Genomic DNA, 16,699 nt, shown 5'->3' with positions numbered 1-16,699 from the left:
GACCAATTGGCTTCAACTAAATCTGCGAACGGGCCAATAGAAGGCCCATTCTGCCCCTCCTGCTTTACTGCAGAATTCCGAGGCTTGCATCCAGCAGCATCGCCAGTCTCTAGGCTGAAATTTTATATAAATGGACTCACAAGGTTAGATTCTAGCTGTCGTGATTGTGTTTGTTCATTATGCAATGTATTTATGTACCATAAAATAGTGTATTGGTGTGCATTAATGCATGGGATAAGCACCCTTGGATGTCTTATCGGTCCTGTCATGAGCATGTTGTGCACCTCCATGTCACTTCAGTAGTAGGCCTTGGTGCAGCAGACAGAAGAGACAGCAGTACAGCTGTAGTGTGTGTGTGTGTGTGTGTGTGTGTGTGTGTGTGTGTGTGTGTGTGTGTGTGTGTGTGTGTTAGATTCATATTAAATCCTTTTCTTTCACAGTAAAGTCATCAATGTATGACTGCACATCAGGAGCATTGTCGGCTGCAGACAACCTGCAACCTGACTGCCAGTGCATCCGCAGGTGTACAGTTTAGACAACGCAGAGTCAGCAGCTTTAGCGGACGTGGGTAGACTTGCACTCGAAACTGACTTGCTTCAACACTTTAATCCTGTGTCTTTGGAGTCGTTACTCTACTTGACATTGATAACGGCAGTTGTAAAAAATGTTATCAATTGTTGTCATGTAGGACTGCAGCAAGTATCCACACACTGAGACGGGATTACACTGGTCTAACAAAATCAGACTACATTCCTTAAACACTGGACAGGCAGAAAGAAAAGAGGAAATGAAATCAGATGGAGTGGATGCTATGCCGAGGGCAATGACAGAACAAAACGCGAGTATAGGAAAGATGTGTATTTTCTGTAACAATACAAAACAATTCAAAGCATGAAAGAGGAACAGACAGAGGACATGCAAGAGCGAGAGGAGGTTGCCCCATATGCAGCAGTGAGTTGCCATTGCAGGCCTTTGGCCAGGTTTTTCCTACGTGCTTTTCACTGAAAGGGACAATGCAGCAGTGAGAGCACACACGCTCAGAGTCACTGAGTTAGATATGCACACTAACGCACACATTCATGCATGTAAAGCCGTGCATGAATTGCAAGGGAAATCTGAGAGTCACGCTTGCCGTCCCTGCAGCAGATTGTTGCCATGCCTCACTGCCTTCCTTGCTGCAGGCCCAGACGATGACCACGCAGCACCATGAAACCCCGAAGCATCAGAACAGGGTTAGCTCAGGGGTAGAGGACAGTCCGCTACAACCGTCTTCAGACATTCTCAAATTCTGCAGATGACTAACTAATTTAGCAGTGAGTAACCATGTTTTTGTTTTGTAACCTTCTTGAACTAGCAGATTGTTGGTACCAGGATGTGTAAAGCTAATACAAGTCTGGCTCCCGGATGCATCCGGCGCTATGTAGACATTTCTAATGCTATGAAACGCAGCATGAATATGCATGCGTAATGTACAGTATGCATCAATGGATTAGATTGGATTTGTAATCCTTGTGGTGATTTTCAAGTTGTAGAAGTACTGCATAGAGCGGAAGCATCACACTTCCTAAAGTCAAAGCACGTTGGCAGTACGACACTGTAATGCATTCCTGGAGACTATTTCCAAATTCATTGCAAAGTTCTAAAAGAAAATAGGGAATTTGTTTCTCAAAGATGTGAGGATAAGTGTTTGTGTTAAGTGAAGCTGTGCAAGGGATGTACAAAATAACAGAAACACTATTTATATGAGCGTTTCAGTAAAAGCTGTTTTAGTGAAGCGCATGTTTGGGGTTATTGTGACTGAGAGGTTTTGGTTTAAAAGGATGGATAGAACATTTTGTGTCGAGCTACTTCATGGTATATGACTTCAGTATCATTTTTCTGTTGACATTTATTTCTAGCTTTATAAAATCTTGGCATGGTAGAAGTGCTGAGACGTGTAAACCATTCAGGAAACTGTGAGGATTAACTGATAGAATTTGATCCTGAGTGCTGCCCATGAGGGTGACTTTGTCACCGTGCTGCTGCTAATAAAGTTATTTTCAATATCATTTCCACCAAAATGGCTGCCAGTAGTATCCTTTTTTTTTTAACCTCCGTCATACCTTCATGTTTCTCACTCCTTCCTGCCCCCCACCCCCTCCACCCACCTCACTGCCTTGCAGTACAAGAAAGGAGGGGAGGAAAAAAAAAAATCCCCCAATTCTCGGTCTCCACAGCAACAGCAGTCGGATGACCTTGTCTCCGACTTGTTTTGCTGAGTCAGAAATTGAGGGATGGGTGAGGGGGATGTGGGCAGGAAAGAATAGGAGGGAGAAAGAAAGAGGAAGAGACGGATGACTTTTACTTTTTGATATTCAAACTGACTCCAGCTTTGTGGATGCTGCTCTTGTAGACGGTGCTGTGTCGTAATAATTTACATGAAGCTGATGTCTCGAAGCGTAGCCGTCCACACAGGCCAACAGAGACAAGAGAGCCCTGTGCATGTGTGCTACTCAGTTATTTTGGAAAGCATGATGTTAATGTGTACTGTATGAGTCAGAGCTGCTGATAAATATCATATGTCATGAGGTATTAGTGTCATGGACTGTGTGTGGGGTTTAGTTAAATATGTGTGGGCAAGACTAAAATAGAGTCATTTTATGTGCAGCAAGTATTAGTGCATCTATATAGACAATGCCAAAAGTGTGTAGACAACCATGCACTACATTCACATCCAGTCACAAAAGCACGGATCGAGGTGAGGTACTGATGCTGGGCGATCAGGCCGGGCTCGCAGTCCAGTTCATCTTAAAGGTGTCGGATGTGCTTAAAGTCAGGAGTCTGTGCAGGAAAGTCTTTTCACACAAAAATCAAAAGAAACAATTTCTTTATGAACCTTTTTCTTTGTGCATGGTGGACATGTTGAAAAGGATCTCATCCAAACTGTTACGCAATGTTGGGATTACTTTACGCCTTGTAGCCTATATATCTTTTTAATGGAAATGTAGAGACCTGACCCAAAACAGGGGAAAAACAGATTTGTCCATATACTTTTGGCGATACTGTGGGGGTGTAAGGAGTCATCTGTATTTAAATGTGTGTGTGTGTGTGTGTGTGTGTGTGTGTGTGTGTGTGTGTGTGTGTGTGTGTGTGTGTGTGTGTGAAGGTGATCCTAGCTAATCCGGTTTTATAAATGTCTGACATAATCTGTGTTCCACTCACGGTGTCCAGACGGGAGGGAAAGAGGCAGAGAGAAGAGGGGAAGAGAGAGAGAGGAACAAAAAGAAGAGAGGGCTGAGATCTCAGGGGGGGAGATGATGGAAAGGCAGATGGGGTTAAGAAGGATGACACACATGTGGCGTGAGAAGGGAGAGAGGGAAGAAAGGGGACGAAGAGGAGAAGCAATAAGACAGGAAGATGCCAGTTGGGTGGTGGAATAATTCCTCTGGGATTTAGTGTGGAAAGAGTGACAGATGACCGTCAATGGGTTCAGTTATCATGGGATGGCAGACGTGCTAGAGAGGAGGGACAGAGCAGAGTCTGTATTCAGATAAGGAATGCAAGAGAAAACAGGAATCTGTCAATATACTGGGATGTAAGTCTGACTGCAATCCCTTTATGTGTGCAGAAGAGGGGAAGTACAGGCAGATAATTGGTGACTTGAGAGAGAGAAAGATGAAAGATTTATATTTAGCAGTTCTATCAATACATACTTGGAGAAATAACTGACAATTCAGAAACATTTCACAGTTTAAGGGAACAAAAACCAGCTCTTTCAAAATCTGCTTCTTCTTCTGGATTATTAATTAGTTTTCACCAGTACATTCAGTCATCACACTATATGATTGTCTTACACGATACTATGCTGTGTTGCCATGAGCATAATCTGCATTTTATTCTACTAATATTGTGCACCTTCAAAACAGATAATCCAATAAAGCCCCATTTTAACAGGGCTGTAGCTGCTGTTGATGCCGCTGTGGTCGTTATACACACAATTAAATCCTCTGTTCAGATTGGGGTTGAGTGGAGCTATGCTGCGAATTACGTCACCAAACTCTTTGTACTAATAATAAAATAGAGATTTCCCTTTTGCAACTCTAAGAGGTGCAAGAAAGCTAACACTAGAGGGGGGGGGGGGCGGGAGATGTCAATCAAAGACCGCGTGCACACGCCCACACAGTGCTGAGAGAGAATCTAATCAACCAAAATAATTGAGATCACCTGTGTGGGCGTGTGAGTGTGCAGGAGCTTTCAATATGTCACCACTACACGTTTCATTCATGGCGTGGAAACAGCAGTTACACCTTCGTATTGAGGATTTAACAGTTTAAATTAATAGACGCAACATGAAGAATCTACACATTTTTAGAGAATTTCTTTTTGACCTCAGTAATTCCAAAGTCCTGACGACAGCCCTGAAGTCAAACAGGACCTTTCTCTCTCGTCATAGGAAGACAAGCACCTAATGCAGCCCTTCATCATGTCATTAATTACACCTGTGCTTCTCCTGCAGTGACACGGCAAAATGTCCGCCAGGAAAACACCTTGAAGTTTCTCAGGAGACGCATACATGGAAACATATGGAATATATAAGAGCTCTTCATGATGTGAGAATCAACCTCAATGCACACATGACTCAACTATTGTACAATATGTTTTCTCTTTCTGTGCTGGTATGATCTACACTTGGTTTTAAAGCGTTTCCTCCCCTCCCCCTCCTCCTCCTCCTCCTCTTCCTCCCCCTCCTCCTCCAGTAGCTGTCCTTTCAGCAACGCCGCCACTGCAGCAAAAACCCTGCTCCACTCTACCTTTGGTGCATGTTTTCTTTCTTGTTTCTGACTACTCCACCTACATCCTAGCTACATAATACCACTTACAAGCCCGTCTGAGTAATCGCTGCAAACAGCAACACAATGCTTCTAATGTGGAGCATCAGCAAGGAAAGGTTTTCTGATTTAAGTGGATTTGATCGTGGAAATATTTATTAGGTTCAGATGGTTTCCCCCGGAAGATCATCAGACGCTAATATGCTAGTAATCCACTCGGTGGTTTCAATCTTTTTAGAAACTCAGAGTAACGAGTAATGAAACTAAAACAGATTTAATGAAGTCTCTCCGTCTGCAAGGCCATCAGAACAAACATCCATCCACTTGTTTTCCATTTTACGTAGCTGTCTTTTAGGAGGTATTCTTAGCGTGCACTTAAAGAACCCTTTCCATTAAGACTTCATAAACAACAATATGCTAATATCCTGTCATCAAAACTTTAAATGGTTCCCATGTCACTGCTTTTGACTGTCGGCCGAGGTTCATCTTTTATCATTTGACTCATTCTGTAAAACTATGATTCTCTTTATGTTTGCAGAGATGTCACATCATTACTTTGTTCTGTGCATTATGCTGCGTCACTGACGACACCCTTTGCACTCGTTATCGCTCTCTGCGTCACAAAGATGGATGGATTTACTATCTATAAAGGTGTAATGTAAAACTACCTCTGCAAGATCCAATAACTATGTAACCTTTATAGATTATATACATACATAATTAATTAATTATTCAACTGCCCTCAAGATAGTATTGTCCCCTTGTTGATTGTAAAGCTTTATTATCCGAGTTTGTTTTGTGTTGTTGTTGTGTTTAAATAAAGTTGCATTCATAACTTGTAATCAGAACCTTTCTTTGATGTCATATGTTATTCTGTTAAAATGCCTCATTTCAACACATGTTTTCAGAAATAAAGAAACTTTGAGGCCTCGGTGCTCAGGGTATTACATGATCTCCACAAACTCTTCGCCGCACTACTGTACTACCCTACAAATGGTAAAGGTGTAATCGTCACATCCTGAACAAATATGTCAATCAAGTCGAGTTTGTAGCTCCAAAACTGTCGTCTAATTAGGCAACATAAAGGAAAACACCTGTGTGTGTGTGTGTATGTGGGAATATTGATACCGCTCTCTACATGTCTGTATGGTAAACATGAAGCTACAGCCAACATCCGCTTAGCTTAGCTTAGCTTAGCTTAGCTTAGCATAAAGACTTAAAACACAGGGCTCTGTCCAAAGATAAACAAATCTTCCAACCAGCAAACGTAAAGCTCACTAATTAACAAGCTATATCTAATTTGTTTATTGCAAACAAGAAGCAAAGTGCGGCCGCAGACCTTTGGACAGAGCATAGCTTTGTGCTAAGCTAAGCTACGCTAAGCTAAGCTAACCAGCTGTCGGCTGTAGCTTAATGTTGTGTCGGTCTTATCAACTAACTAAGAAAGCAAATAAGCGTATTTACCCAAAATGTCAACTAACAGACATTCTGAAGCTTCTCTGACAAAATAACAAGAATTAATAAGTTATAAAATGTCAAACAGATTTCAAGGTTGCGTTTATCAGCGGTGCGTCCCAGGAGTCATTTCACTGCTCAGAGGTATTTCTATGGTTGGCCTAGTTCTTATATAAAAATATTGTTCATAATGAGATCTAATTCTTGAAGTACTTAACACACAGTCATCTGTATCCCAGATGTCATATTGCTTTATGAATGAGGTCACTAGGATGAGGGAAAATGGCTTCTGAGTACTTTGATTATTCAGCAGATTAGCAGATGAGCTTTTCACCTAAAACGGTGGCCGGATGGACTCTCTAAAACCTTTTTAGTGGTACACTCCATTTGTTAGTATTTTTTCCCCCTTGTTATGTTTTATCAGCCACCCTTTAATCCTCTTTCCATTCCAGAGAGCACATTTAGCACATTTAGTTCACTGTGGTAGCTATTCTGCTGACAGTCTATCGGCCGAGCTGCTTTGAAGCAGTTTGCTTTGTGTGTTTCAGGTCTGCTGAGCTTGTAGTGTGTCACGCTCACTTATCGTAAAGGTAAAGGTTTGCTTGGCTCAGACGGTGCTGGCCGTCTGTAAGCATGGGTCAAGTGTTTTCTTCATAACCTGTGTGTGTGCGTGTGTGTGTTGCCTCTTATAAGTGACCTGTCATGCAGAGTACGGCAACCGACAGGATAGTCTGTGAATGTGAGTGTTTCTGATCTTTTGTCAGCATCTTGTGTGAGCGGAGTGTGCTGCTGCATGTGCACGTGAGCTGCGGTGTGCGTGTAGCAAGTACAGTAAGCAGCCTCGGGAGTGAGGGGAATGATGAGTGTGGTAGCAGAGCTGGAGTCGAGCCATGTGCTCTGCGGGGGAACTGGCCCTTTAATACCCATCAGCCAATGAAGCCGGGGATGCTGGGAGCAGGTCGTCCTTGGGAATGACCTTGCAGGGGGGCTGAGGGATGGAGAGAGACTAGAGAGGGAAGAGCACACAGAAGGGGCAGATAAAGGGGAGTAAGAGGGGGGGGGGGGTTGTTACAGAGAGTGCAGGGAAGATGGAAGATGGAGGAAGCAGGGAGCGAGAGAAAGATGTAAAATGTGTTCATCTCTACCACAAGGGCACGTTTACAACCACAGGAAACAGACATATGATACAATAAATAGATAGTTAAGCACAGACAGATGAATGAGAGATGGATAGTCGAGGACACTAAGAGGATATAAAGTTCAGCTGCGCAGTTCTGTCTCACTCCACCTCTCTGTGTGTGACAGACAGACATGCAGACGTCACCCCGTCCAGATTAAATTGACAGCATGCCACGCTCTTACATTGCATAATAATTTTCTCTGAAAGGGATGAAAGAGAGGAATAAGAATAGGGCCCAGATGTAGAGGGGGTACTAATGTGGGCATAACAACTGTGAGTGAAGTCGAGGGGAGAAGATTAAAGAGTCTCAGATTTAACAAAACTGGTCAAATGTTAAACTCAAACATTCAAACTATTCAATCAGAAATACAATTTAGACAGAACTTTTTAAACTAAAGTGAGACACAAGACTGGTTCCGCTTCGACACACTATTCAACAGCGTTTAATTAACCTGGACAATAGCCTAATGATGCGTTCACTTGGACAAGCTTCCTCCAAATGTGGCGTCAGCAGCAGGCGCAGCAGTGGCCCCACCAGATGTGTTGCCGTGCGTGTGGCCCCATTCTGCTCAGGATGATAGAGTGAGCGTATGCTTGGGTGTGTAAGTGAGAGATAGTACCAAATAAATTAAGGCTCTATTTTAACATGTTGGAGTGCATCAGCATATATGTGCATGCATCATGTGCGTCAGTATGTGTCGTGTGTGTCGTGTGTGTCGTGTGTGTGTGTGTGTGTGTGTGTGTGTGTGTGTGTCTCCCTGGAATGCTGCTGCTGCTGCTGCTGCTGTGCCCAATGAGTCAGTGTGATGGAGTGTTAGCCCGACGCTATGCTAGCTAGGCAACCTCAGCAAGGTTTTCATTATCACTGCACCCAGTCACCTCATACATGGGTGGGGCCCTGTGCCCTCCGTCCCTCTCACACACTAAAAGGTGAAGATTGCAGAAATGTGCCTAATGCTAATTTTAGAAGCTCATTTATCTTCTGAGGGATGTCAGCTGTGTGCGCATGAGTAGCTGTGTGTGTGTGTGTGTGTGTGTGTGTGTGTGTGTGTGTGTGTGTGTGTGTGTGTGTGTGTGTGTGTGAGTGTGTGTGTGTTTCTGTGTCTTCTGTCCCCCAGGTTTGTCCGCAGGATGTGTGTTCTTGCCCTTATCCTGAGCTCGATCGTGACAGAAAGAGGCTGCTGTGTGCTCGTTACTGTAAGACTCTTGCAGACATTGTTCCCTCAGTGCGAGTGTGGAGTGTGTGGAAGGGACTGGATAATTGGCTCTCTACTGGCCACTGCTTTGTCCCCTCTGTGTGCACTCACTGCTCCAGGCTGTAGCCCAAATGTAAGCTGATGGTCTGTGAGAGCAATGTCATGTGTATGACAGGTACTGTACAGATGACATCCATCGTGACTGAAGCATTCTGCATTCAACAGCTGCAGAAGGTGTAGCATTGAATAATAACGCAAATGCTAGCTGCCAGGGTCACCCCCGTCAAGTGACCCTGGAGACTGGAGCGGGTCGCCCTGGCAACTACCAGCTCTCCTCCCTCCCATCCCCCTTTCATTTCATTCCTTGTCACATTACTCATCCGTCACACACGCTGCACACACAAGACGTCCAGAGCACAGGGGCTGTGTAAGATTAGCAAGAAATGTAACCTCCAAAGAAGAAGAGGGAAAGGAGAGTAAGGAGGTAAAGACGTGATGGTGTACGTAACCTGCATCAAATATTTATGCACAACCTTCTTCTCGCTCATCAAGAACAAACCACATCCCAGTGAATCCCTCCAGCCTGCTACTCGGATGGAATGAGTGGTTACACCACCAGTTTCCTCCACTAACGTCTACGTCTGTGGAGTGAATCGTGTTTCTATGAGAGAGGGAGGATTCTCCAATCTCCACTCAGACGTCCCTTTGACTCTTGGCACCTCCTTGATTGAGCTCAGTATTAGGGGAAATTAGACCTTAAGCTGTACTGCATCCCAACCTCTGAATCTATGAATAGCAGTAGCTGTTTAAAACAGACTGTTCGTTTAAGACGGCATCTATTTATGGTATTAATTATTTATTATTCATCCTGCATGCCCGCTCTTCTTTTCCTTCCTGTTGTGCCGACTACTTTGCTCTTACATTGTGGCAATTGGACATTTCTATTCTAGTTAAAAGTATGCAATTATTATCATTATTTATAGAATCACTTGCTATAGGCAGGAGAAATGTCAGCTGCACGTGTCACCCCATCTTGTATCTTCTATTCGTTCGCTCCGTCCTCAGCCCTCTCCCACACTCAGCTCCCTCTCTTCTTCTCTCTCCTCCTTCCCCGCTTCATCTCTTGCGAGCGGACTCAATGGTGAGTCTAATTTTAGCTGTAACACGTCAGCTACACGCAATTCTTTTACTGCCCTAGATATTTGTGTCTTACATATGCGTTTTCACATCGAACATCTTGAGTGGATTCGAGTGTGTGCAGAATGTGTGAACAGATGAGTAATGTGACTGGGGTGACCCTAACAGCTGATTGGCTAATTCCCTGTCCTCTGAGCCGTCCCATGATGTGTCGAAGAAGGAAAGCTCCCAAGGTTATGTATGCCAACATATGGGGAACATGCAGCTCACAACAACTGCACACACACACACACACACACACACACACATGCACATGCACACATGCACAGAGAAGTGGAGCAGAACCTTATCTTTGGCGAAGCCTTGGGGATCGTCACATTTCCATTTAAACTGCTACAGACATGTTATAACAGTAAATCACAGGTCAGTCACATCCCCACAAGAGCAGACAGAGGATGTGTGACTGATCTATGATGCTCCTGGAAGCAAACCTGCTGTTTATTTCTGTATTTGTTTGGAGTTGAACAAAAAATAATCCTGAAACATCAAGTGACACAAAAGTAATCACCAACAATTAAAAAGAAATAGATTAAACCATTAATAATGAGGATGATAGTCATTGCTCAGAAGAGTCATTTCTGGTTGAAGCTTAACTCAATGATTTCCTGTCTTTTTGTGTTTTATTTCATTGTAAACATGCATTAATATAACATGTTCATGTCCATAGAGCGCTTCAGGAGTGAGTCCTAAAACACGGAAATGAGTTAGCAAACTACTTTATGGGGAAGGGAACATGGAGGGAACCAGTGCGATGCTAAACCTCCGGGTTAGCCTACAAATATACATCCTCACTTCAGCGCTCGATGCTGAAATACAATTTGAAAGTCATCACATTTCAAAAATATTAAAGAAATTAGAAGGCATTTCATTTGTGACTGGAAACAGCAGCAACTGGAAACGAGATGAAGACCACAAGACACAACTGAAAGGTCCAGGGAACAATGTAGCAAGTAACCTTGAGTTTGGATTTGATTGAATGTTTTTTGGGCAAACATTAGAAACATGATATTTTCCTTTGCAGCCCATATTGAGCGCCTGTCAACTCCTATTCCAGCCAGATAACCCACAATCCAGCTGTTTTCCTAATGCTGCCTGTAGCCCGAGGACGCTGGCAGTGGCAGGGGTCAATTAGGATTAAGCTCTGCCATATTACACACTGTTGACCTACAGTAGACAACTAATGTTAAGAGGTTAAACTCAATCTTGCATGAATATAATTAGGGGCGGACATCTTTGTGTCCTTGTGACATCTGCTGACTGTGCTTGTAAATTCATTTGATAATTTCAAACCTTGGCGTGTTGTTTCCAGGAGGATTATAGAGAACTGTGGGTGTGGCTGCAGGCTTCATCAAATTGAAACAAACATCTGGACACACCCTGGCAGTCTAACAGGCAGAGGCACACACACACACACACAGACAAACACACACACACACACCTCATTAATTTGAGTAGCTCTAACCCTCAAATAAGTCATGATTCATGCCATGTTAGCGTGCGCATGCTAAAACGCTGTGCTAGTAAATCAACGCTTGTTTACTCGGACTGGATGATCAGCCGGGCCCATTCATCACTCTGTGGAAACAGGACGGTGTTCGAGTGTTTCCCTGGCAGCCATGGGTGTGTCTGTGTCAGTGTGTGTTTGTATACGAGACGGGGCGGTTGCACATGTGCCCAGAAATGTGTTTTGGGATTGAATGGAATGAGGGTTGATGGAGGGGAGAGAGAGTTTGGATGAGAACCCAAGAGGCACTCGGTTGTTCAAATGTTGTGTCATCACTGGGGAAAGAAACATTTGGCTCTGTGGTGGTGTGTTGGCCTTGCCTGGCTGGTTTTACACATTCAGTCTCAAATAAAGCACAGAGTAACCCCGGCTGACTCCATTGTAAATAATCCCGATTAAACATTTTGTGTCCATTTTATAAACACGTGGTGAACTTTGGCTCTGATTCAAGTGGCTTCTCTTTATTTGATTATCTGCGCAACAAACAGAAGGAAGAATAAATGAATGCAGACGCTTACAAACACAGAATGAGAACTCGTGAAGGGTTAGAAGGGTCTGAAAATGAATAAATAAATCACACTGTGTGCTGGGGCTTTTACAGGCACCGTATTTCAACCCAATTGAACGCCTCTGGCAGCTCTCCCCCCCCCCACCGACATCAAAACATCAAGAATGATGTTCCTCCCTCCAGTAGATATCGACACACTTGGAAAATGTTTTCCAAAGCGCATTGAAGCTGTTCTCTTGCAGCTCATAGTAGCAGCTCTCTGTCACTACTGCTGCTTAAGTTTTAGTCTTTACATTCACTTAAGAAGGCTGTGAGATATGGTCGAAAGCTATAAAAGCACCTTGAGTTTAAAATATTAATGTGTTCCTGAGGTCAAGAACGCACCTTCAACCTCAAACATAATGAAATGATATATTTAGCGTTTATAATCTGCACAATGTTTGCATCCCAACCTCCAGCTTGATGCAGAATCCTCTGATTGATGCGTGTTTATGGCATTACCATTTGTGTGTGTCAGTTTTTTATTGCATCATCATTATACAAGGATGAATTACCACCGAGTATATGGAGAAAAGGGTAGTTTTACGAGCCCATCACTTGCCATCTCATCGTGCTGATTAAAGCATATTTCTCTCAGCTGCAATGTATAAGTGCCTACAGGACGCCTAAAGGTCCTAAAACCCCGTCAACTGTAAGTCTCTCTCCCTCGTCCTGTCCAGCTGGAGCTGCTTAACAACATATAAGAACGTCCACATCTGTGCGCACCATCCCACTGCCTACATCTGCAGTGCAGGTCTAAGGGCTGTGATTGGAGGAGCGAGAAGACACTCCCACGTATGAAAGGACAAGAGCTGGAGCTCAACACAACGTGACTTGATTAAGAGGATCTCATGTTGCTGGGCATGCTGGAAGTAACCATTGTTTCTGTTAACACAAGCAGAAGAAAGAAAAACAAAGAAAATGAAAAGACTGGGAGAACGTTGCATATCAGCAGAGCAGCGAGTGGGGGATGCGTAATATATCAGCCACCTCTCCGTCTGTCACACGACCCTCACACACACTTACATTTCAACACAGGAATGTTGCCAGCAGCCCTCTGCCGATAACAACCGAGCGGGTAGTTACGATTGTGGAGAACATATTTGTGGGAAGATATTTAAAGGGCATGTTGGACACGCTGTGACTGTGGAGGCAGTTAAAGGGGAGTCCACTCAGCAGGTAGAGAAGAACGATGCAGCCTGAGACCATCATTAAATATTAAACATTGTTTTAAACCAACTGCCACCACGATGGCCCCGGGGAAACAAGCTGCAGATGTCACACACACACACACACAGGGGGGAACCCATGCAAACACACACACACACACACACACACACACACACACACACACACACACACACACACACACACACACACACACACTTAACAGTATTTCTGCATTCACACTTGTATATTCTTTAATTGAAAAAAGGATTTTAAAGGGTGTTTATTTAACTTAACTCCTGGTACAAATTAAAGGCCACCATTGTTGAATTCAACACACTCCAGGTTTTGGTGCTGAAGTCCAGTGTGACCAGGAGTTTGTGTCAGTAAACGTGAGATACATTGTGCTTTGTAACTGACATTACTCCTCTTTAGACATAGTTCATTACATCTTGTAGAATGTGTTTTGTGTTGTCAGCGTGACGGGTTGTTCGTCTTTCTGTCAGCAGGATTACAGAAACACTATTGTCCCGATGTTCCTGAAACGTAGCTGAAGGGTGAAACACGGGCCCAGAAAGAACCCGTTATGCTTCTGAATCACGTGGTGGACACACAAATGATGTTTCGTTTCATTGCAAGAGAAAGCATTCGTGCTGCATTCATGTGGTGTCGGGAGGAAATAGTTTCCTAAATGGGAGAATACATGTGAACGCCTCATCAAGGTTGAAAAACAACCTGGAAACAGCCGCCAACGCTCCGAGCGTTACAACACAACACTTCGTAGCGCCCGTGTTGCTTCCACATTACGACCCTCCGAGGAGCATGTGAATGCACCATTGGCCTTAGTAAAGGTTCTCTAGTTCCTCTACAACAATATGAGCAGGATTCTGTTACGACGGCAGTCATCTTGTAAAAACAGTCATCACCTTTTCCAAGACAAAAACATTCAGACTTGAGCACAGTGTCAGAATCACAGAGAGAATAAAGTTGTAAGTTACACCACCATGTTATGTACAAAACAGGGTGTAGCTGAATTCAGTATGCGAGTGCTGGTCCTGCCTCGGGCATGCAGACAGCAGCGCGCTGTAATATTGAACTTTACAGTAGAATCATTCTCCGTGTGTACATGTTTTCACTAATCAATTTCAATAACCCAATGTGCAAGTTTTCACAGGGAGAACATTGGGAAATGAGTAACATACAAATTTGAACCAATCTGAGCCGAGCCAGGCCTCCCCCAGCTGTCCGTCGGCCTTCAGTGCCCTCCACCTTCATCTCTTTAATCCCCCAAAGCCTCTCTCTCTCTATTCTCGCCCTCCTTCACAGCCTGTGCCCCTTATCTATTGCGCTCGCCATCAGTTTCTCTTTCCATTCCTCTCCAGACTCACATGCCTTCCCCTATTGCGAGGGCGTCTCGACAGCGTCACTCACCATGGTGCCAGCGTTCGTGCCTCCCTCGTCCTCTTGCTCTCCTCTCTCACAGTCTGTCCTTCTGGCCTGGTGTTCACAGAATTGGCCCCGTTGAGAGATGATGCCAGAAGGAATGAGAAAGAAAAGAAAGAGATGGAGAGAAAGCTGTAGACCTGCAGTTACTTTCTGCAAAAACAATAATGGCTACCTAATTTATAATCTTCTTAGAGATCTTAATTAAGAATACATATCAGCACCTGAAAAACTACAGACGCACAAATTCTGTCTCCACGGGGGTGAAGTCATGTGTTCATTTCATCCTCTTATAAGCTGATGAAGGTTCAGATCAACATCTAAAGAGCGCTGAACCAAATTATCTTTATTCTCTTTGGACAGAATATGTTTCAGCTGCTTCTTAATTCTACTAGTATGCTTTAATCTGGATTTCTTCCCAGCTCTTAAAATAGACACTCAAGGTCAATCAAGGTGTCCTCCGCCTCGTCAGGCTAAAACAGGCCTGCATTTATAAATGTGTGTGTGTCTACTCACCAACCAAGCCAACAGCATGCAGCCAAACATGCTCATCATTGTCATACACATGATGAGCGTTGGCAGAGATTGTCAATCAGGTTAAATTGCTGGTTGCTCTCAGATCACTCAGGATCAACGTGGATGCAGGTTTCTTTGCGCTCCTTCAACGTGCGTTGCCACACATTTGTTCTACTGACTGTCAAGGTCACCTGGTAAATCCCTCCTTACCTACTTTGCTCAGCCATTTCCTCCATCCCCCCCCATCTTTTCTGTCCTCGCCGAATCTCTCAATCCCTCTCTTCTGCCTCTATTTTTAACCAGCTTAGCAGCATTGAAGGCATGAGAGGTTTATTCTCTGCCTTCTCCCTCACTCATTACCTGTCTGCCGATTCACAAAGTCTGTTAATCCCATAAGGCTGCACTCACTGCTAGTTTACTGAAAAGTAACACAGCGAAGCGTGAGAACAGTTTCCATTGAAAAATCTGTTCTAGTCGGTTAAATTCAAACATTTGATCCTCAAAAACACTTCCAACTAACTTATTAAATCTCGATGTTTCCTCTTTGTCCATCTTTATAGCTCAGTACATTCCCACCAGACTAATGTAACACTCCTTGGATCCACACACACACACAGAGCCAGAGTTACGACTCCATCCCCAGATCATATTTATTGATCCAGATATTTATATACTAGGCACCTTAATGTACGGTGCAAAGTCAGCACTCGGGAGCCGCAGCTCAACTCTAATGAGAAGAAACACATGAATAAATAACCATGTTCATAGAAGCCACCTTTAACTGAAAGTGCAGAGGGAAAGTCAGTTACCATATTGTTAAGAGCAGTGGGAGTTTTCAGTGCTTCTGCAGCACGAGCCGACCTTGCTGGTGTTAGTCTTGAATGGCCTTCAGTTGCAAAACACATAAAGTCAGCAGTAAAGCCCTCACACACCCAGTTCTTCTAGAAATCTCCATCTACCTGTGTGACGACAATACAGGCAGAGGGTAGACTGCAGAGTCATGGTGGGCTGCTAGTCAGGCCTCACCTTCCTCTGCAGCACGAGGAGAGTCTGCACCAGGCGTCGCTCGTTCAGCACACCGCTGCACTTAATTAATATGGATGCACTGCAGGACACAAGGGGCTTCAACATGAGAGGAAGTGGTGCAGGAAGACGATGTATGTACTCCTGATATTCCGCATCTATAAAAGCTGCACATTCTGCCTCCTTTGATGCAGTGTCAGTGCTGGAAATGAATCACGCTGATCTAAAATTGGTCCTCTTCTCATGCCAGAAGAGTTTTTCATGGATTGAGAGTACGGGATTGGAGGAAATGAATCTTAAGATAGAAAAAGATGAGTCAGACATGAGGGGAGGAAGCAGAGAACAAGCGTCTGCCTCTGTATCGGGTGTGATGCTAACGCCTCTTGCAGTTTCAGACTTTCAATGCTAGAGCCCTCACATGGACATCTGCAGGTACTGCAGCTGCAGTCTACCTGCAGATGTCTCCGCTCCCTCGTAATGCACTGATCAATGTAGTGAAGTGACAATACTCACTCATTACTAAGGCGCTAATATTTTCAAAATCATTTTGCATTATATTTTAGCATATGCGACATATGTGACTCCCTGTTGTGCTAAACCCCCCCCCCCACCCCCTCTATATTTCAGTCCATACTGCCACCAGGTGGTGAAATGGTGGAATTA

The sequence above is a fragment of the Cottoperca gobio genome, chromosome 16, assembly GCF_900634415.1.
Source record: "Cottoperca gobio chromosome 16, fCotGob3.1, whole genome shotgun sequence".
NCBI classification, from domain to species: domain Eukaryota; kingdom Metazoa; phylum Chordata; class Actinopteri; order Perciformes; family Bovichtidae; genus Cottoperca; species Cottoperca gobio.
This window is presented reverse-complemented; position numbering follows the sequence as displayed.